General features: G+C 38.0%; 1 long non-coding RNA gene across 1 annotated transcript in view; it reads right to left on the reverse strand.

The window, feature by feature from the left end:
- Window positions 1-23312, reverse strand: part of LOC111827580 — a 275198-nt gene that overhangs the window by 85532 nt on the left and 166354 nt on the right. Inside the window, exon 3 of the long non-coding RNA XR_002831203.1 lies at window positions 14784-14826. This is a non-coding gene — a long non-coding RNA (uncharacterized LOC111827580). The remainder of the gene's footprint in view (window positions 1-14783; window positions 14827-23312) is intronic.

A 23312-nucleotide genomic window follows, 5' to 3' on the forward strand; every position in this document is an offset into this window, starting at 1 on the left:
TTAAAGAATACACACTGGTAATATCCCACAATCATGAGGTAAAAGGACCAACAAAGCTTCTAGTTCTATTCCAATTATTTTAGGAATGGCTTATTTTGCTCTGTTGTCTCTTCCACTCTTATCCTAATAGTAGGTTACTCTTTATTTCAGGAAAAGGAAACATTTCAACAGCTTGAGAATCAATTTGGGAGAAGTAAAAAGAATGCAAGTGTTTCAGTTGGGCACAGCTGAAATTAAATTTTGTCTCAGGCACTTACTAGCTATAGAAAGTTAGAAATTGACCTCTCTAAGTCTTGCTTTTTCAATCTGGTCCTGAACATTCATCACTTTCAGTTATCACTTAATGAATGTGTATTCTTTATATATAGCCAGATTTATAATTCTCTAATAGAGACCTTGCTTATGTTAAATAGAGAGATTAGATTATCTCATTATTTCAATATGCAATCATCTAGCACAATGTTTTTTCAGACTTTAAGACACTAAATTTGAGGTGTGTAGTAGGCTTATCTATATATATAAAAGCCTAAGTAACCGTCACAACCGAAACAACCAAACAGACGACCGAATAGGCTGCGTGGGGTGACCAGGCCGGCAGGGAGGTTAGTGAGGGCCGACCAAATGACTGAACAGCAGGCTGCATGGGGCAACCAGGCTGGCGGGGGCGGGCAGTTGAGGGTGACCAGGCTGTCAGGGGGGGGGGGTGAGATAGGGGCAACCAGGCCATTGAGGGGGGGAAGTTGGGGGTAACCAGGCCATCTGGGGGGCAGTTAGGGGTGATCAGGCAGGCAGGCAGGTGAGCAGTTAGGAGCCAGTGGTCCTGGATTGTGAGAGGGATGTCTGACTGCCGGTTTAGGCCCAATCCCTGTGGATATCCCCCAAGGGGTCCTGGATTGGAGAGGGTGCAGGCTGAGCTGAGGGGAACCACCCCCCCGTGCACAAATTTCGAGCACCAGGCCTCTAGTAATCATTATAAAAAACTTTTCTGTAATTCGTGATTTAGATCATGAGTAAAGTTATTTGAAAGTCCTATAGACTAAAAAAAGTATATTTGGTTTCTCAACACACATGGAGTCACAGAAAAGCTGAGTGATACCAACATTAGTTTTTAATTTTGCACTGTATTTTGTGGTATCCCTGTTGGTTACCTCTTCTGTGTCTCAAGTTTAGCATCTATAATGAAGAGAAAATTCAGTAGTTTAAAAGAGTGTGAAAGAGAATGACTCATAATTCAATTAAATCCATAAAAAATATCACAGTGCCAAGGCAACAAGTATTCTATAAATGAACAGATAAACTCTGTCAACCACAGAGAGGAGAAAGGATTACGATATGAGTATGTAAATAAGCCTTCACAGATATTCACTACAGTAAAATAAAGTTATTCTCTATAGTGCATGATTAATAAAAAAGTTATTCTTAAATTAAACATAATTTAAATCAGTTGTCAAATGAAAAAGTATGTGGCTGAAAAACTGCATTTACAAGTATTCCTATTTTGATCAATGAAAATTTAAATATAGTATCAAATGACAAATTTACAGGAGAAAAATAATCAACTTTTTTTTGGCCTAGGGTATATCCTATCCTGACACAAGTGAAACCTCTAATAAGTATACATTGGTCGGCTTGAGACATCAAACTAGCATGATTAATGATTGTTTGAACTGTCTCCAAATATGCAAAATTAAGCATTTCTTAAAGCAACACTGAATTATTTGCTACATAAGATGAAGACATTATAAAAGCAAGACACTTGGTTAATTGTTAGTTTACTTATTTTTCTGTATATATCATCATGTACTTACTTAAATCTCAAAATTCAGAAGACCCTAACTCATTTACATTTTTATCTTCAAAAAGTCACGACATACAGTACAATCTTGTTTTGATGTTCTTCACATAAAAGAGAATAATAAATAGTGTGAAAAGTTCAAATACTTTAGGAAAAAATATTTTTAGGGATGAAAGGTCTAGCCACACATTTGTACCCTAAATATATAGGAATGCACATATTTACAAAATTATAAATTATTTTCATAAATTCTTTTAAAGACCCTCAAAATCATTAGGATGACACATTTGAATATTCATCATTAAATATTATATGTTTAAAGCAAGAAATATTGAAGAATTTATTTAAGGAATAGAAAAGATAAATTACATTATTATTTTTTTTACTTAAGAGATGGGCACTAATCACTGACTATTAGTAAATAAAATTGTTTCTATAGTTAATAAATTTTTGTTAGTCAACCTACTGATCAACCTTCTAGTCACCAAATATTCCGGAGGTGGAAATAAATGACTCTTACAACTCAAGAGATGAACCTATTTGTATTTGCGTTGTTTTTAAAGATACTGGTCTCTTAACACCACATAAGCTCAGCAAGATATTCTATATAATAAAGAGGTAATATGCAAATTGACCCTCATGCCCTCGCATCATCACAAGATGGCCACCCCATGTCATCACAAGATGGCCACCCCCATGTTGTCACAAGATGGCCAGCAGGGGAGGGCAGTTGGGGGGACCAGGCCCGCAGGGGAGGGCAGTTGGGGGAGATTGGGCCAGCAGGGGAGGGCAGTTGGGTTGAAGTGACCGGGCTGGCAGGGGAGCAGTTAGGTGTCAATCAGGCCGGCAGGGGAGCGGTTAGGGGGTGATCAGGCTGGCAGGCAGAAGCAGTTAGGGGCAATCAGGCAGGCGAGTGGTTAGGAGCCAGCAGTCCTGGATTGTGAGAGGGATGTCCGATCGGCAGTTGGACATCCCCCGAGGGGTCCCAGATTGGAGAGGGTGCAGGCTGGGCTGAGGGATACTTTGTTCATTATGTCCTAAAATTTTTATCCATTTTAACAGACTGCATCTTCTTGCACATAGTAAGTGTTGAAGAAATGTATGCTGATTATTTTACCACCAGGGGGGCAATACACTCAAACGCAGGAGCTTGCACCCTGGTGGTCAGTGTGCTCCCACAGTGGGAGCACCGCTCAGCTTACCAACGGGTGCCAGACGCCGGGTTCATGCAGGTGGTGTGAGCCTCAGCGCTACCAAGTGGCAGTGGTAGCAGGCACAGTGGGGCCGGGGTTAGCGGGAGTGGCTCCTGGCTCCTCCCCAGCCTCCTGTTTCTTTGTACACTACTACATCCCCTGACGGGTCCTGGATTGGGAGAGGGTGCAGGCCAGGCTGAGGGACCCCACTGGTGCACTGGGCCTCTAGTAGACTATAAAAGTATTTATATAATCAGGTGAAAGGTGAATACAGTTACATAAATTGCTAGAACAATTTTCATTGAATGAATGATTAAAACAAAAAAGAATGTTTAAATAGGATCACTATAAAACAGACACCTTAAATTTATCAATTATTAATATTAAATAGTTATACTACAAATAAGAGAATTGTTATTGAGGAGCAAGTGATTCAAAAGTAAATATTTGTAATGACTGGGTTATGGAGTGTTTCTTAAATTCTTGCATCTTTTTAGATAAGCTACATGCTCTAGTCAAAGTAGACAGTACTAGTAAATATGTGAGAGCTAGAGCAAATAGGTAGAGAAAAAAGGATCTATAAAGTAGACCATGTTAAACATTTTATTGTATGGTTTCAAAGTAGAATCACAATGATGAGAATAAAGAGAAAAAAGGAGGAGGAGGAAGAGAAGGAACAGAAGAAGGAGGAGAAAGAGGAGGCAGAGGCAAAGGAGGAGGAGGAGAAGGAAGAAAAAGGAGGAGGAGGAGGAGGAGGAGGAGGAGGAGGAGGAGGAGGAAGAGGAGGAGAAGAAGGAGGAGGAGGAGGAGGAGGAGGAGAAGGAGAAGGAAGGGGGAGGAGAAGGACTCATTTTAATATCAAAGTGCTTTGTTATATATGTTATATGGTCACATCTAATTTACAGATTAGCAAATTGAGCCTAAAAGCACAAGAGGGAGTGCCCAACATGTCATAGTTAATAAGTGATATTGCAGACACTTGAATCCAAATCTTTTATTTCTAAAACCCCATACTTTTTTTTATTGTTGAAAGTATTACATGTCTCCTTTTTTCCCCATTCACCGACCCCCCAGCCACTCCCACCCCCGAGGGCAAGCCCCCACCGCCCCAGTGTCTGTGTCCATTGGTTATGCTAATATGCATGCATACAAGTCCTTTGGTTGATCTCTAAACCCCTCCCCCTTCCCCTGCCTTCTCTCTAAAACCCCATACTTTTTTCCACAATAATATTGCCTCTTTTTTCCTGGAAACCAGAATTATGCACTAAAATTCTTAAATATCATCGTTAAAATAGAAATTCCCCAAAACCACTGTTGAGAGTGCCACATTTATAAAAATTAAAATCATCATTTTAAAAATTATTGTTGTTACATAAGTTTAAAGAGGACAATTAATCTTTGAATCCCCTCAATTCTTAATATAGAATCTTGGCTTCAGGTGAATTGTACACTATGGAGGAAAAAAAAAATAAGAACCTATAGAAACATAGAAAAGACTTAATTCAGATTGGAGGAGTCGGTGAATTTCCCTCTGAGGAGATATTTTATAATAAATTATAATATGATACTTCACAGGTTTACAGTCTAGCAGAGGAGAAAAACATTAAAGTAGTAACCACATCACCACTTATTTACATCTGAGGTCTACTCACGATCCGTGAATATACCACATAATTCCAAATTTAACTCATTTGGTGATGTTACTCCTGAATCTGAAAATTATCTCCTTTCTCCTTGCTACTTACCTAAGTCCTATGTTTTATATTTTTTCAAGGCTTATCTCAAGTCCTATTTCTTACTTACAGCTCACCAAGCCCTCTACCTCCACTGAATATCTTTAGCACTTAATGACTTTTCAGTCATGGCAAATGGATTTCAATCTTAAATCCAAATTCCATCAGTTGGTAATGGTTATCGAAAGTGTTGTCTTCAGCAAGATTTTGAGGTCAAGTTCTGGTTTGACAGCAAAGAGAACCATGATGGATTAGTCACGACCTTTACAGACAGTGAAGGGGAGGAAGGGGCATCAGGTCTAGAACATTTACTTACAAAAGTACATAACTTTTTTTTTTACTTTATAGTGTTAATTTGACACCAAGTACAGGTGTAGAGCATGCATTTAATACTGAGATGTATATAACATCTCTTCAGGTATGCCATAAGATTCTTGTAAGCAAGGATCATATATGCTTCTTTATGTCCATAGCAATTAGCCATGCCTTGCAAAATAGATCTGCTGTTGATAATGTTGAAATTTTTAGAATTCCCTGTTATTACTATTATTCATAAACTCCATTTATCTCTTTGCTTCTCTCAAAAGATTATCAATATTAAAGCTATTGTGAAGGAAATTTGTAAGACAAACTAGAAACTAAGTAAATATGTTGTCTTTAATTTTTTATTGATTTTTTTTTAGAGAGAGAGGAAGAAACATCAATGTGTTGTTCCATGTATTTATGCACTCATTGGTTGCTTCTTTTATGTGCACTGACTGGAGATGGAACCCACAACCTCAGCATATCGGGAAGATGCCCTAACCAACTGAACTACCCAAGCAGGGTGTAAATATGTTGTCTTTATCATCTCCAGGTTCAAATTAAACATCAGGAAATTAGTAATATTTAAGAATTAAGTAGATGCCTGCCAAATAATATAGTGGAACAAAGGAAAGATAAACAAGCATTTTAAATGTATATAAACCTTTAAAAAGTTCCAAATTTATGTATTTTAAGACATACTTTGTTCATTATGTCCTAAAATTTTTATCCATTTTAACAGACTGCATCTTCTTGCACATAGTAAGTGTTGAAGAAATGTATGCTGATTATTTTAGAGTTACATTTTACATTCCGCCTGTTAAGCAAATGTATTTATCATATTTCAGAACAGCTCACAGTTTGTTATACATTAACTGCTCATTCTCTGTGCCAATAAGACTGTGCTGGAACAGCAAATAAATTTGGTGTGTTCATTTAAATGATTCTGCAAACCACAGGCTACCCAGTTGTATAATGATAAGAGAGCCCCAAAGCCACCTGATCACATTATACTCCCTTATTTTTTTGGACTAGCATGGTCAGGACTGTCAGGATCTCAATACTGAGGAGAATGAGAAGGAAAAGTATACCTCAGCCACAATCATGAAAAGGGGTTTTATTAATTCAGGCACCAATGATGATGTGGCTAGATTGGAAGGAGAATGAAATATAGGATCTAAAGTGCTTTATCTGCTCCAAGACCAATGCTGGTTTTGGCACTTCTCTCACTTCAGTGAGTTGCAAAAAAACAAGCAGGTGCTAGCAATCTGAGAGACCACATGCCAGCTACAGCTGCTTCAAACTGATTCAATTACATCTGCCTGAATAGTCCCAGGACATCAAACCAGTTGAAGAGATCCATAGGTTGTAAGGAGACCTAGTCTATCCAGGACCAACCACCTGCAAATCTCCAGATTTGGCTATAAGTGATCATTTATCCCTAGTCACAAGGAAAAAAAGACAGAAAAAATGTAATTTTAATTCACTTTAAAGTTAAAAATTGATTGGAGAGAGCATAAATGGCCCCTTTGAATTTTCATGTTTAAAATCTGACAGTAGCTGAGGTTTTAAGAATTATCTTGAAACAGCCTGATTTCGTGAGAACATTTCCCAAATCACTGGGTACAGCACATTTACAGAACATGCTCTTGGGATCCGGACTTCGCTCCAAACCTTGTTTGTACAAAAAGGGGCCAAGCAGCTGGGAAATTCTGGAGTGGAGTGTGTCCTCATTAGTTCCCATCTGCCACCAGAACTCAGCTCATGGCAAGTTTGGCTAAGTCCTGGTGTACTCAGGTCCAAATGTGGGTCAGTTTTAATTACACTATACAGAATTCAGTGTGCAGTTTTAAATCCTTATTATACAGCACAGAGGAATGGGCAGCTCTCCAGCTAATCAATTTTTTAAAAGTACATATATAAAATTTTTAAACCAGGCTACACAGACAGTGGGTGGAAAAAAATCTTATAAATGAGTACAAGGGTTACTTAAGAGAATTATTTGCAAAAATGGGTCATGAACAAGTTCTGCTTTCAAACTTCAAAGTGAGAAACAAACTGTTCCATTAGCGAGATAGGAAAGTTAAATAAGGTACACAGCGCCCCTTGCTCTTTAGTGTGAATGAGTAACATTGAGGGTGTGGCCTGTTTACAGTAAACACCTACAGGAGCACATAAGCATAGACAGTCCCTATACTGTCACTCTTCACACCTAGGTGCTTCATGTTTATCACTCATGGAATGATTGCAGAAAAGAAAAAGAAATCACAAACTGCCTGTTAAAAGATGAGGGAGAGGAAGGAGAGAGAGAAAAGGAGAGCAGAGTGCACACGTACTTAGTAGCAAACCCTGGGCATGACTTGGCTCTTCATGCCATCCACACAAATTGAGGCCAGAATAATCCATGCAGTCTATGCTCAGAATTCTTCCTGTCCAAAAGCTTCATCAGTGCAGGAGAGCTAAAACACTAAGACTTCAAGACAATGGTCAGCAAAATATCAGGAGTGAATGCCCAGCCAAGTGGCTCAGTTGGTTGGAGTGTCATCCCTTATACACCAAGAAGGTTGTGGGTTCAATTTCTGGTCAGGGCACACACCTAGGTTGTAGGTTCGATCCCTGGCTCACAATGATGTTTCTCTCTCTCTTTCTCTCAAATCCATAGACATATCCTCGGGTGAGGATTTAAAAATATATATATCAGGAGTGAAGATGTAGGCCAGTGATGGCGAACCTATGACACGCATGTCAGAGGTGACACGCGAACTCATTTTTTTGGTTGATTTTTCTTTGTTAAATGGCATTTAAATATATAAAATAAACATCAAAAATATAAATCTTTGTTTTACTATGGTTGCAAATATCAACCTATATGCAAATATCATTTCTATATGTGACACAGCACCAGAGTTAAGTTAGGGTTTTTCAAAATGCTGACACGCCGAGTTCAAAAGGTTCTCCATCACTGATGTAGGCAGTCAATATTGGGTACTTATGCAATGGCATAATGAACCATTTTTGATAGATAAAATGTCCTTTGGCACAAGCACTACTGACCAACAAAAATCCACCTTAAATGCTCAGAGTACTTTTTAGATTTTTGACTGAATTGTTATGCAGCTTATCCATTAAAAATGTGGCAAGGAATTCTGGGTTTAAATATTAGCATTGAACATTTACTAGCTGTGTGATCTTGAAAAAATTGCTTATTCTCTCCTGTTTCACTTTTTTCACATGTAAAATGCAAAAAAAGATGTCTACTTAATAGATTGTTGTAAAAATTATCAATGTTGCCCTAACCAGTTTGGCTCAGTGGGTAGAGCGTTGGCCTGCAGACTCAAGGGTCCCAGGTTCAATTCTGGTCAAGGGCATGTACCTTGGTTGCGGGCACATACCCAGTAGGGAGTGTGCAGGAGGCAGCTGATCGATGTTTCTCTCTCATTGATGTTTCTAACTATCCCTCTCTCTTCTTCTCTGTAAAAAAATCAATACAATATATTTAAAAAAAAATTATCAATGTAATATATGTCAAACATCTGAAATATAAAAGTCACTTGATCAATGTTAATTATTAACACAATTATTGAGTTGAATTGTGATCCTACCCTAAAAAGTAAATATATATATATATATTTGATTTCTAATCCCAAGTATCTCAAAATGTGACCTTGTTTGGAGACAGGGCTTTTACAGAGGTAATCAAATTAAAAGTGAGATCATTAGAGAGGACCCTAATCTAATGGGACTGGTGTCCTTATTTTTAAAAAGGGAAATTTAGACACAGAGACATATACACCCAGAGGGAAGTTGATGTGAAGAGACACAGGGAGAAAACGATGATCTACAAGTCAAGGAGTGGGGCTGGAGCAAATCTTTCCCTCACAACCCTAGAAGGAACCAACCTTGCTAAAACATTGAGTTCATACTTCTAGTTTGTGACAAAACAAATTTCTCTTTTTTAAGCCATCCAGTTTGTGATACTTTGTTACACAACTAATACTCAACCAAGTAAACATTTCATTGGTCATTAATATTTACCTTGACTAATCATGGTAAAAACTGTACACTTGACATTAGGCAAGTCAACTTTATCAACTCTGCTAAGTAATGGTCTATCCATAAATTAAATTAAATCTAGTACTTTTTCACATGCTTGTTTTCTGATTACTGCACTAAAAACAGCCTGGCAGGAAAAAATATATAACAAAATAAAATTGGTTTACTATAATTACGATCATCTAGTTTTTAGTAAATATAATTAGGGAAAATCATACATAGAAATTTACAAATCTACTTTTCTACTGTTGAGGGAGTTTGCAAAGGAGGATATCAGGACATTTTACTACCCTAATTTCCTTCTCACAAAAAAAAAAAAAGACAGCCAGCTTCTAAATGCCAACTATCAACACTACACCTGGGGCTGCTTAGACTGCAACAACCTTGCCAACAGAACCACCTTCAATTAAATAGGATGCATGCAAGAGTACATGGATTAATTGGCAGGTTTGGATTCTTCATTGTTTGCAAAAGATTGGGGTCTGACTTTCAACAAGAACTGATAGTTGCCGGGAGTTGTATCAACAGCCTTTCTTTTGCAAAGTACATTTCTAAAACCATTGGACCTTCTAGTGGATGTGATTATCCTCATCTTAAATGTTTCTTTAAATAGACCTAGCCTACTACAGAAAGTAGTATGCGTAGATAGAAATGGTAAGTCTAACCACACTGAACTGAGATACTCAACTATTATCATCAAAGACATTACTTTGCCAAAATTAACTTTCTTAATGGGTGAATCTCACACTTCCTCCAAATTCTTATAGTGCCTATCATAACAATCTTTATATCCTATATAATAAAAGGGTAATATGCAAATTGACCCTAACAGTGGAATGACCGGTTGCTATGACACGCACTGACCACCAGGGGGCAGATGCTCAACGCAGGAGCTTCCCCCTGGTGTTCAGTGTGCTTCCACAGGGGGAGCACTGCTCAGCCGGAAGCTGGCTCATGGCTGGCCAGCATAGTGGCAATGGCGGGAGCCTTTCCCGCCTCTGCAGCAGCACTAAGGATGTCCAACTAACGGCTTGGGAGCGGGCCTAAGCTGTTAGTCAGACATCCCTCAAGGGCTCCCAGGCTGCCAGAGGGATGTCTGACTTCCAGCTTAGGCCCGCTCCCTGGGGGTAGCGAGCCTAAGCCATCAGTCGGACATCCCCTGAGGGGTCCCAGATTGCGAGAGGGCACAGGTTGGGCTGAGGGACCTGTATCCCCCGAGTGCACGAATTTTCGTTCACTGGGCCTCTAGTTTTAACATAAGGAAAGAGGAGAAAAGTAATATGTAGTGGATGTCATGCACTAAATATTTTATATAATCTACTTACTCCTTATATCCATTGTTAAAAGATAGACATTGTTACCACCATATTTTGGACAAGAAAACTTGAGACTTAGTAAGGTTAGGCAACCCTATTTCGGTCACATAGCTATTACATTGTGGAACTGGGATTTCAATGCACATCATTTTGACCTCAAAGATTTTAAATTCAAACTCATGCAAGAGATTTAGAGTTCGGAGATCCCTGGCATTCAAGATGTTGATTTATTTAAGGTATGCACAGACTCCTTTAAAGCATCTAAAGTCATTTAGTAATGTCTTGCTAAACCTGACTTGGTTTATTCTCCTTATAAAGAAACTAGTTATTCACAAACACAAACTAAAAGGCTTCAATCAATTTATGTCAAATTAATCCCATTATAAGAATATCTGAAGGTCTTTTAGATTCAGTACAGTGATACCTATTCTATGGTTAGTGTTCCAGCAACTTGAAACAATCCATTTATTTCCTGGAGATAAGCAATCAACTCTCCAATCACTAGTAGAAAAAAATGTTTAATTGTAATATTTTTACACATGAGTTATCTCACACTAGACCAAGAATCTAGAGCTCTGAGTTCAAATCCTAGTAGACTATATAACCCTGACAATTACATGAACTTTTCTGAGCTTATTTTCTTACCATGGATGAAATAAAGATGTTATATAGACGACCATAAGGGCCCTTCAAGTTCTAATGCTAGATGATTTTTAGAATCTCTTCAAGCCCTAGAAGCAGAGGTAACTTTGGATAGAACCTTTAAGACAATTAAGTGACAATGCCCAGACCAGGATCACTCTTTTCGGACAATTAGATAGTCTTTCTTCAGTATCAAAGTGATAGCAGTGAAGATAGTGGTGATAGAAATAACAGTAGTGTCACTAAGATTTATTGAGCACTTGCTATGTGCCAAGCACCAAACTAAGAATTTTACCTGTATTGTGTTATATCTAACTCAACATAACAGTATATGAGGTAGATACTATTATTTCTCCAATTTTAAAAATGAACTAACAAAGGAACAGAAAGGTTAGGTAACTTGACTAAGTCTATAATAATAATAAATGGTGAGGCCAATACAATCTTTGTTGATATACCCTTGTCTTCTACTAGCCTGTATGCTCTCTGAAGGCAGGCACTTTGCTTTATTTCTTTATTTATTTCCTGATTTATTTTTATTGATGAGAGAGAGAGAGAGAGAGAGGAAGAGAGAGAGGAAGACATCGATTTGTTGTTCCACATATTTATGCATTTTTTATGTTCCCTGACTTTGGATCAAACCTGCAACCTTGGCGTATCGGGACAATGCTCTAACCAACTGAGCTACCCGGCTAAGGCCAGCAAGGACTTTGTTTTATTGTTAGCCTAGCACTGTCAGGCAAATGGTAGGGGTCCATTTACTATGTGGAATAAAAGGAATGAAGGAAATGAGGAGGGGAGAAGGAGGGAAGGGAAGAATGAAAGAAATTATATCTAGACATGCTATGTTCTAAATAAATGTTGATTTTCTTACTTTATTTCTTTAACCCTGAAATCACAGAAAATTCTTCAATTGTGCCCAGGAATCCTGGGGCTTGGTGATTTATCCCTCCTTGGTATTCCATACTAATTCCGGAACAAGTCACTAAAGAAGCTGCTGTTACTGGTTTAATATTCTAGTTAATACATGTTTTTGTCTTGTCTCTTAGTTTCTAATGTTGAGATCAACAGAGGAATATAGTTTAATCCACCACACTAACGTTCTAATACTAACAATAATAATAATAATAATAATGTCCTTGATATTGGTCTTTCACCCATTGGTGTCAACTAAGGAAAAAGAAAAACTCGTCCCAGTGGAAAGGTCCTTCCAAGCCTAGCAGCACCCATGAATATCATATACCAGTGGTACCAAAATTTGAGAAGCCTAAACAAGATGGTTTGATACAATAGATACTGACTCATTATGCAACTTCTGCCATTCTTATGTGACTAACTCATGCCACACAAAATGGAACTTTAGAGTAGCCTATCAAAAGCAGGTTTTAATTATCTACTCTTGACTTTATCTATTTACAGTTAAAATTTAGTAAATAATAGAAACCATAATTATAAACATGTATACAGTAAACACAGGGCTCATTACTTCTGTTTACCAAAACAGTCACATATCTTTAATATGACCTGATCTCACCTGAGCCAAAGAAAGTCAACATACATTTTTCTGTGTGTTTCAGGAAGGTACAGATGGGGGTAGGAGTGGGGGAGAAAGAAGAAGGACGGGTAGAGGGAGAGAGAGAGAGAGGTCAAAGAGAATAAGCGATTGCTCAGAAACCTATAGCATTAATTATATAACACAGGAGATTAGTTTATTCCTATGCTGCAACATATTTCCACAGTGACAAGTTCCATTTAACTTAGTCATATTAAATATCTCAGCACTGTGTATAGAATAAGGATAATATAAAGAATTTTCTCATAGTCAACAAAAATGAATATAAAGTATATTATGAATAGTGTGATGTCAATTCTTAGTGATAATGAGGATCAATTCTTACATATTCATTTCTCATTTTAAGGAAAGAATTTATCAGTAGTCTCATCTCTGTCTAATCAGCATTATGAGAACTAAAGGAACGCCATAAAGACCCATCCAAAATATTTAATGAGGAACAAGTTTCTAGCACTCTCTAGCCCTCTATTTTTAATATAATTCAGACATGTTTTATTCATGTATACATTCATTTAAAATTTATTGACTGCCTACTATGTACAAGGCATTGCATTAAGGGGCTGTGGGCAATCTCTACTTATCTCAGCACCTATGTTTCCTACTTCCAAAGATGTTAAATTTATATTATGGTGATTTATTTTTAAAAACAGATTTAAATAGGTCAAGAAATGAAAAAGATACACCAGCTCTAAGACTTTGTTACTAAATACTGATAGAAACTCCTCAGCATTTTAATATGTTAATGAGATTAATGCCAGTCATTTGAATAAATTTTCAATATGGGGAATTTAGAATTACTAAATAAATTATTTAACTATATTTTTTATATTGAGTTGCAGCTTTTTATAGTGCATTTATAAAACTTAACTAATATAAGATACAGTCTATAATAGCTTGTTTATATTAAAATATAGATATTTATCAGAAAATATACAGAGCTATCAACTAAAGGAAACATCACTGACAGCACTTAGGAAAATACCAAGTGCCTAGAATTTGATGAAAGTAAAGAATAATGTTCCAGCCTTGAAAACTATATCTGAGCTGTATCCCCTTTTCTAAGAGTGCTATTTAATTTTCACTTTTTCTTCTTTCTCACTTACACCCAACGGCAAAAGAGACACATGCCCAAATCCAGAATTCATCTTACAATATACCCTTAAATTTTCTGAATACGCCCCATGTGTCCACTAATAGCCAAATGCTTTCAAATCTGTTCAGTTAAATGGATCAATAACTACATCCAGCCTCACATAGTGGGGTTGCCAACATGGTGAAATGGAGCCAAACACAAAATGTGTCTATCAGGACAAAAATTATTAGCAACCCACTTATCTGGAGAGATCTCCTTTCCACAGGTATCCTTTAAAGAAGTTAACATACATATAATCTAGGACAGTTAACTAAAAAAATATTTGAGACTCAGAATGACAGATTTGGGAGAAAATATTTGGGAGCTAAAATCAGTGAGTTTTACAAGTAATCAATATAATAGTTCAAGGTCTACATCAAGTAAGAATCTTTCGAACTCAGAGTATACAAAATACGTAACAGCACAAACAAACTGCTGACATGCTTCTCTGTGCGCTCACTCATGAGACACAGCTGCAATCCACAACTGAGCAGGTGCAACCTAGCTTCTGAAAATTCCTGCCTGTTGCCCGGGAACCACAACACCGTACAGCTGAGATTTTAAACAGGTGCAAACATCTTTTTCCATTTCCCTTCTGCTTGAGACAGTGCAGCAGACAGTACATCTGCAGCCATTCCTTACCTACAGCAATGACCACAGAATATAAACTCTAAAGCAGAAAAAAGTTTGAAAATAAAGCAATAACGTCAAAAACGGTGGTTCTGCAATAATTTGACCCCATAATTTGGCTTTAATAGTACAGTTCCATAAAACATTCTCCAATGCTTCACCAGCTGAATGTTTTGTAATTAAAATTATTCTGCCTCATCAAATCTTAGAAATGTTTCTTTGCTTCTTACAATAGAGTGAAGTGCAAGGTGTATATAAAGTGTACTATCCTTTGAAGCTGTCAATATTTACAAGGACTCAAAAATTAACATTTTCACATTATGAAATCTGTAAACAATTTTAATACACAAAAATATAATAACATGTCAGTTAACACATAGATTTATGTAACTATAGGTAATTCATATACATACCTGTGCAGCTATGGGACACAGACAGATGAGATTTATCAGGTACCTGAAATGCAAAACAGATATATAAGTAAAAATTCATTTTCTAAATAGAATCAGTTTTATGCTGAGACAATTTCTGCAGAGAAGTAGGAAATACTGCAGCGTTTAAAGAGGTGAGTTATTTTATACCTATATCTTCCCTAGAGGATATTTCAAATCAGCTTAAATTCATGTGTGTGAATATATACACTCATAGAGTCCCTCACAGTGTTATCAAGACAAGCACCAGCAAGGGACTAAGACTCACCATGGCCTCTGAAACGAAAATGCTTTCACTAGAGAACGAGGCAAACACTTTAAAATGATTTTTTTTTTTTTTGGTATTCTTCCAAGACTATTGCCTTCCTAATACACATATGACTACTAATCTCTAAAATGAAACCACTCAGATTCATCTGTACTCAGTTTAGTATATTGGTGAGGAAGAAAGTTGCTTTTGTAGAGCAGTCCACAAAAAAATGCATAAATAAATAAAGTAAATTTGGAATGTTCATTAACTTCAGTTACAACAGCAAATAGATACGACATTGCTTGTTATGAGAGGGAATGTTAAAACCACACCAAACACTTTTGGAAAACTGACAATGAAGTGAGTGTCAATACAGAAAACGTAAGTCCAGCTTAGGCAAAAATACGCAGAATTTACAATTAGACCTGAAACACATCTGCATGTACTTGGAAACTGTAATGTAACATGCAGCCTCCACACTACTATGACCCTTAAAAATATTTCATAATTCTTTCTGAAAGCAAACTGAAGTGTTTAATTTATATACTTTTTTTCAGCATAGTGAATGACAGTAATATTAAAATCAGTAGGTCTAATACTTGCTTAAGAGTATATAAAGGTAATAATCGATGTTGATGATGGTTCAATAGAACACCCTTTTTATACACTTCTGATGAGTGTGTGAATTGCCAAAATGTTTCCGGAAAACTACTGGGTAGTATGTGTCAAGAACTTAAAGTTCAAAATCTGTAGTCATTAATTAGCTCTAGAAATCTATCTTACATAACTGAAAACAAAAAGATTTATGTTAAAATGGTAATTTTTATGATAGAGAAAAACTAAAAGCAACCTAAATGTCCAATAGTAGAAAAATAACATAAGAAAACATGACATATCAATGTAAAGAAATATTTTGTAATAATCCACAGGGTAACTGGTGGTACTATAATGTTATATAAACATATAGAGTAGCATTTGCATGGACATGATGAAATGGCTTAGAAGATGAAAAATAGAGCACACAAAAATGTTGAGTAATTATATCTGGATAATAGGGTGATGACTGATTTTAATGTTTCTATTTATTTTTATATATAGGTAATGTGTACAAAAACATCCTATATAATAAAACCCTAATATGCAAATCGACCAAACGGCGGAATGACTGGCAGAACGACTGGTTGCTATGACGCGCACTAACCACCAGGGGCAGACGCTCAATGCAGGAACTGCCCCCAGCCTGCAGGCCCTGACCAGCCGCTGGGGGCGGGGCTGGCAGGCAGGCAGCGCCAGGTCCCCACCAGCCAAGGTGGGTGCCAACAGGGGGCCCCCAATCACTCTGCCAGTCACCCCACAGAGGAAGGTGAACGGTGGCGGCGATGAGGGTCAGGGCTGGCAAGCGGGCAATGCTAGGCCACCAGCCAAGGTGAGTGCCAGCAGGGGCCCCCTGATTGCCGCGCAGGTTGCCCACAGAGAGATGCAACTGGTGGTGGCGGTGGGGAATGGGGCCGGTGAGTGGGTGGCACCAAGCCAACCAAGGCAGCTGCAAGCAGGGGCCCTGATCACCCCGCTGGTCGCCCCACAGATCAGCCCTGATTGCCGGCCAGGCTTAGGGACCCTACCCATGCACCAGGCCGCTAGTCTATATATATAAAAGCCTAAGTGACCGAACGCCGGAATGACCAAAACAACTGGAATGACTGGAACAACTGGTAGCTTGCATGCACTGACCACCAGGAGGCAGATGGTCAATGCAGGAGCTGCCCTCTGTTAGTCAGTGCGCTCCCACAGCCAACCTCCTGTGACCAGCCAACCTCCCTTGGTCCCTCCCCCTGTCTGGCAGGCCCTGGCCAGCAGTCGGCAGCCAGCAGGAAGGAAGGCCCCGGCCAGCAACTGGAAGGCCCTGATCAGCCCTGATCGCCAGCCAGACCTAGGGACCCCACCCGTGCACGAACTTCGTGCACTGGGCCTCTAGCCCTATATAATAAAAGCCTAATATGCCAAGTGTCCAGTCGTCCGGTTGTCCATTCAACCAATCAAAGCGTAATATGCTAATGATATGCTAAGGCTGCTCAACCACTCGCTATGAAGTGCACTAACCACCAAGGGGCAGACAGTGAACTGGCTGACCAGTCGCTATGATGTGCACTGACCACCAGAGGGCAGATGCTCCGACCAATAGGTTAGCTTGCTGCTGGGGTCCAGCTGATTGGGACTGAGCGAATCAGGCTGGACATCCTCTGGAGCCCTCCTGTGGTCCCTCCCCAGCTGGCCAACCTCCCGCATCCCTCCCTGGCCCTGATAGCGCACCGGTGGGGTCCCTTGGCCTGGCCTGCGCCCTCTCACAATCTGGGATCCCTCAGGGGATGTCAAAGAGCCAGTATCGGCCTGATCCTGCAGGCCAGGCCAAGGGACCCCACTGGTGCAGGAATTCGGGCACCGGGCCTCTAGTTATTTTATAATAGGGAAAATTTTTAGTTGGCAGATAGCAGTAAAAGAAAAGTTATAAAGTGCCATATGGAAATCATAAATCTAACCTTCCTAAGGGAAGTCAATTACTTGAGTTATACATAAAATCCACCAAGTATACCCCACAGTGAGAAACTCATCCTCCTGTTTCCACACAGGGGTGCAGCCACAGTCTCTTTCATCCCACTGCTTTAGAACCTATTCCAGTAATTCAATAGCACATTTTAATCATTTTAGTAAAGCATCTTTAATTATGCAGAGTGAAATGATGACAAGAACAATTTAGGATTGCAAATCTGTTCAACCTAGTACACACTAATTTATTCACTAAGTAAATGATATGTAATGAGTGTCTATTACATGCAAAGTGCTGTGCTTGGCGCTATGATATGCTAAAAGATAAACTGGAATACATCTTACTTTCATAGAGCTAACAATTTAAAAGTGCTAAAAATGTTAATATACTTTCCTATTATTTTTACTGTAAACCCAAATTGCTCTAAAAATAGCCAAAAAAAAAAACACAAAGAAAAAAACCCAACAACCTGGAAAAACAAAACAAAAAAATTTACATACAGCTTACATAAAGATGTAAACATGCTACAGTTTAAGGCATTTGTGATAGATCTGGTATACTTTAAAGCAAGAAAACTATCAGATTTATTATTTTATATTATTAAGCAAAAACTGATATTTAAGTAATTAAAAAGTTATCCTAGACAGTTTGGTTCAATGGATAGAGCAATGACCCACGAACTGAAGAGTCCTGGGTTTCATTTGGGTCAAAGGCACATACCTTGATTGCAGGCATGATCCTTGGCCCTGGTTGGGGCACATGCAGGAGGCAACCAATCGATATGTCTCTGTCACATCAATGTTTCTCTCTGTCTCTCCCCCTCCCTTTCACTCTCTCTAAAAATGAGTGGAAAAATATCCTTGCATGAGGGTTAAAAAAAAAAGTTATGAGTACATGAGTGTGTATCACTTATAAAATGCCGCTAGTAAATTACTTTAAATTGTAATTTTTTCCTTATATAACCTACTTTTTGTTAATAGAGAATTATGTAATAGGAGACCAGGTATGAAGGGATATTGATCCAATCTCTAATGCCAGATTTGTAAAATTATCTAAGATTATCTAAGGCCACATAAAACATATGCACAATTATTAACAAGCTAGTTATTTATTGGCAACCAAAGTAAATAAGTAAGTTTCTTGCTAACCTTGCCAAAGACACTATTATAACCCCACCACCAGGGAAAGAAAAGGAGGATAAGAATGTAGACAAGTGCTGAGAGAATCACTAACAACTAAAGGTAGGTAATGGTGGTGGTAAGGGTACCATTTCAGTTGTGCAGATAAAGTGATGCAGCATAGAGTTTCTCTCAACAGCTCAGTTTCCTTGTGGCCTGGAACCATAATTGTTATTTGCCCCTTCTGATGCTAGTGCCACATGATGGTTCTGAGGTTCAGCCAGTGGGTCAGCCTGTGTGGAGTAGAACCAAGCACTGAGAGAGGCTGTTCATGGGATCAATGGTCCGCAGATCTGGGTCTCACAGAGTTCTGGACAGCAACAGTTCTGTGAGGCAGGGTGGTGGTTACGTGATTAGCTTTTGCTGTCAGACAAACCTAGGATCAAATTCCAGCCCCCCATCCCCCCCCACCCCTGTCTCTTCAATTGTGTGATCTTGAACAAGTTACATTTTCTCTGTCTGTAAAATGATAATCATGTTATCTACCCTATAGGATTGTTTGTGTGTATTATGTTACAGTCATTTAAAAGATCTAGCGCAGTGCCTGCTCGAAAGCAAGCATTGCTAAATGGAAGCTACTAGTACTGTCCTAGTTGTATGAGAAAAAGAGGGAATGTCTGTCCCTTTAAGGCAGTGGTTCTCAACCTTCTGGCCCTTTAAATACAGTTCCTCATGTTGTGACCCAACCATAAGATTATTTTCATTGCTACTTCATAACTGTAATGTTGCTACTGTTATGAATCGTAATGTAAATATCTGATATGCAGGATGGTCTTAGGCGACCCCTGTGAAAGGGTCGTTCAACCACCAAAGGGGTCGCGACCCACAGGTTGAGAACCACTGCTTTAAGGTAAGGGGCTAAGCTAAGCAGGCAGTAGGGAGATAGAAAAAAATGGCTTTCTTGAGATATCACTCTGTATTCCACAACTCATTCACAAGCCAATCATGTGCTGGATGTTCACCGAACATTTCTGAATCAGGAAACTATAACAATATTGATAGCCACAATAAGCAATTCTAAACAGTCTTTTTAAACACCATCCCTTTTAGTGAAGAGGAAGATAGTAGGATCTAAATAGTAACATGTGCAGCAATTCTGTCCATTTTTCTGGGTGAAAAATGAAGAATCAATTTCCATATTTAACTAAAACAACAGGATTTGAAAAACGAGGACAAAATAAATGTAATTATCCAACTGGTATCAGGCTGAGGTGTTGTGGGTTCCTTAACAATCACTTGTGGACAGAATGCATACTGCTGTTGTTCTCATCCTCATTTCTGCTGTGATTTGGAGGACAGCACAGATCCAGAACAGTTAAATGGTGTCTTCAGAATCCCATTCAGTTATCTAATCTCTAGAACTGTTTGGGTCATGTGAGGGTGAAGTTACTTACTATCAGCACCATCCCAAATGGAGTTACACTGTAGAGGATTTTTTTTTAAGTTCTTTTCACTTCTAGGTTGGCACAGCTGTTTCCCCAGTGGGAACTGAATAGGTCCAACACTATTGTGAAGTTTAGGAAATATATTTGTCCTTCACACTGAGCCTGGCTAGAGGTGAAAGAAGGAATTCTTAATGGTGCCTCTGGAGCCATTAATAAATCTCATAGCTAATTCACTTAGGACACTGAAAAGGGCTTTGGCTGGGTCTGCAAGGCCAGTGGCTCCATTAATGGGCTGTAAACCTAAATTTAGACTAAAAAACAGTTCCCTTATGACTGAATAAGCATCCTCACAAACATTTTAAGTGCTTTACATTTAAAATTTGATCTATTTTGAGAAAAGATTCCATTTAATCCCAAATACTTTAATTTTATTTAATATGTATTTACTTCTTCTAGACCCACTACTGAGCTGGGTGCTCTATCATTATTATATTGTTATTATAAAAATATAGACTTTAATCATCAATAAATCCAATTAATGTTTAAAAATTGAAGTTCCCTAACTTCTGTGGTTTATCTGAACAGAAAGACTATGAGGAGTAAGAGGAATTGTAATTTTAAAAGTAGACTTGAAAAACTTATTAATTATACTTAATTTTATAAATTACTGAGAATTAGACCTTCATGCTTAAAAATCTATCTTTCTGTCAGACAAAGGAAGCATGAGAAGCAACAGTTATCTATTTATCAACTCTGTGAGTTGGAAACAGATAAAGAAAGTACAGTAAGGAAAGAAGAAGGAAATTCTCCAAAAACACCCCTTATCCCAAGGGCATGGTTTGATCTGTCTAGATATTAAGTCAGACCAGCTATAATAAACCTACAAAATACATGAAAAACTAAGTTTATAAAAAATGCTATATTTGAGCTTTCTAGCATTAATGGCTACTTCCTAAAATGAAACAAATTTAATATCAAAGTTTATGTGTAAACATGATGAATTTAAACTCTCAGGTAGAAACCTGAACTACAAAACACTAATTGTTAATAACTCTATTTATCCTGTAATCCACACTTCAAAGTGTATTAAGAGGAAAATCGTGTGTTTTTTATTTTAAATTAGGTGATTTTTTAAAAAATTCTTCTATAAAAATTAAAGCGCTAGTCAAAAAAAAATGAACAAAACTAGAATTTAGATAAACATTAAGAATTACATTTTCAAAATACTCTCAACTATGGAAAGGAATTATTTGCTCTTGGAGAATGTGAAAATTCTATTGACCTGCTTGTACACATACATTTTGGGGTCTTAGATAGGCATGATCTCCTCCAGAATCTGATGTTCTGGGCTTCATCTTGCTCTAATTATCATCACACTACACTGTACCTGAACTTCACCAAAGACTGTAAACTTGGGCGTAGCGTTTCTATCTTATTCACTATTACAACTCTAGTCCTTACCACAGGACCTATTAAACAGTAGGTGGCTTAAATATCAGTTAAAGGAATTTTGAATAAATTGTGTTTCCATCTATTTCTGATGATTAAGAAAATTCACACTGCATAAAATTAGGGAATGACATTCTTTTTAAAAAATACATATTTTTATTGATTTCAGAGGAAGGGAGAGGGACAGATATAAACAACAATGAGGGAAAAACACTGATCGGCTGCCTCCTGCACACTCCCTACTAAGGATTGAGCCCACAACCCCAGGCTTGTGCCCTGACAGGGAATCGATCCATGACCTCCTGGTTCATAGGCTGACGCTTGGCCAGAGCCACTCTGGCCAAGTGGAAATAACATTCTCAAACAAGTTGTTTTGCAGCCTTTGAAAGAGTAATAATCTTCCAACCTCTTTCACTTTTCCTTCCTTCTTTTCCTCTTAATCATTATAAAACTAAATGATGAGAATCTGAGTATCAAATGTTTACAACGGATTAGGAAGCCTGGTTGGTTTGGCCAGTGGGCAGAGGTGAGCCATCCAAATCCCACTTGTTAATAGACACCTGGTGTGGCCGAAGTTGAGACTCAGTTCTCTGAGAGAGTTCTGCAGCTCCCAAACTATTGTTTGTTTCTTCTACTCTCCCTAAGAGGCCACTTCTGGCTACTTTTCCTGAAACAGAACCTCCATTATTTTATTCTTGTTGGCATTTATGAGAGTTTGAATAATTCATGTAGTTATTGGTGTATGTGTTTATTATCTCTCTCCCCCATGAGGCTGTACACCTAATGAGGTCACATCATTTTGCTTGGCACTCTATATCCAGGGTCTAGTTTAGTGCCAGGCACACAATAAACACTCCATAAGTATTTGTCAGGTGTATAAATATTAGGTGTGGAGCAGCAGCTTTCAATCACGAAACTAAAACTAAGTAGTTAACAGCTACTCCTAGCCTTGTTTTCTCTACATTCCAACCCTATCTACCACATGAAAGCCTTGATACTATTGGTACTCATCTATTGTAAATTTCATTCAACCGTAGCAAGTCAGGAACAATTCAAAGCAATTCTAGGTCGGCTGGAGGTCTAGAATGTGTAGGAGAAGCAATGGAATTGTAATGAGGACAGCTACCACTTCCAATTAAAAGTTTAGGATCTGAATTCCAGCTTACAAGCGTGTATCCTAGAGGAAACTTACATAAACTCCCTAATACTCAGTTTCATCTTATAGAAAATGTGAGAATTTTATCTAACACCATAGTGTTGAACGGCGATTGAATGAAGGTGTATATCTGAAAGCAGCTGGTATTTAGGAGAAGGGCTCACTACAAATTAGTTCCTTTACATTGGCCAGCCAGTTTCTGCAGAAAGAGAGATATTATTTGACTAACCCAGGAACAGGTATTTTAGATAGAGAAAAATGGAAGAAACAGGGCTCAAAGGTAGAAAAAAGTAAGTAGGTATTTAGGATGATACGTTTTTAAAAAAGTATAAGTCAGAGTGGTTGAAAGAAAACAGCAATTAGAAATGGAAGAGATTTTAACATGGTAGAAAAATTGCCAAGAAATCTATTAGCTCTGCCCTTAGGTAACACAGTCTTCCCCTCCTATATATAATATATAAAATAATTGCTACTATTATATTTAGGAGAAAAATAAACTGAAATGTACATTAAACACATATTAGAGATTTAACATTCTTCACATGATT

This window comes from Myotis lucifugus, unplaced genomic scaffold (genome assembly GCF_000147115.1).
Source record: "Myotis lucifugus unplaced genomic scaffold, Myoluc2.0 scaffold_188, whole genome shotgun sequence".
NCBI lineage: Eukaryota > Metazoa > Chordata > Mammalia > Chiroptera > Vespertilionidae > Myotis > Myotis lucifugus.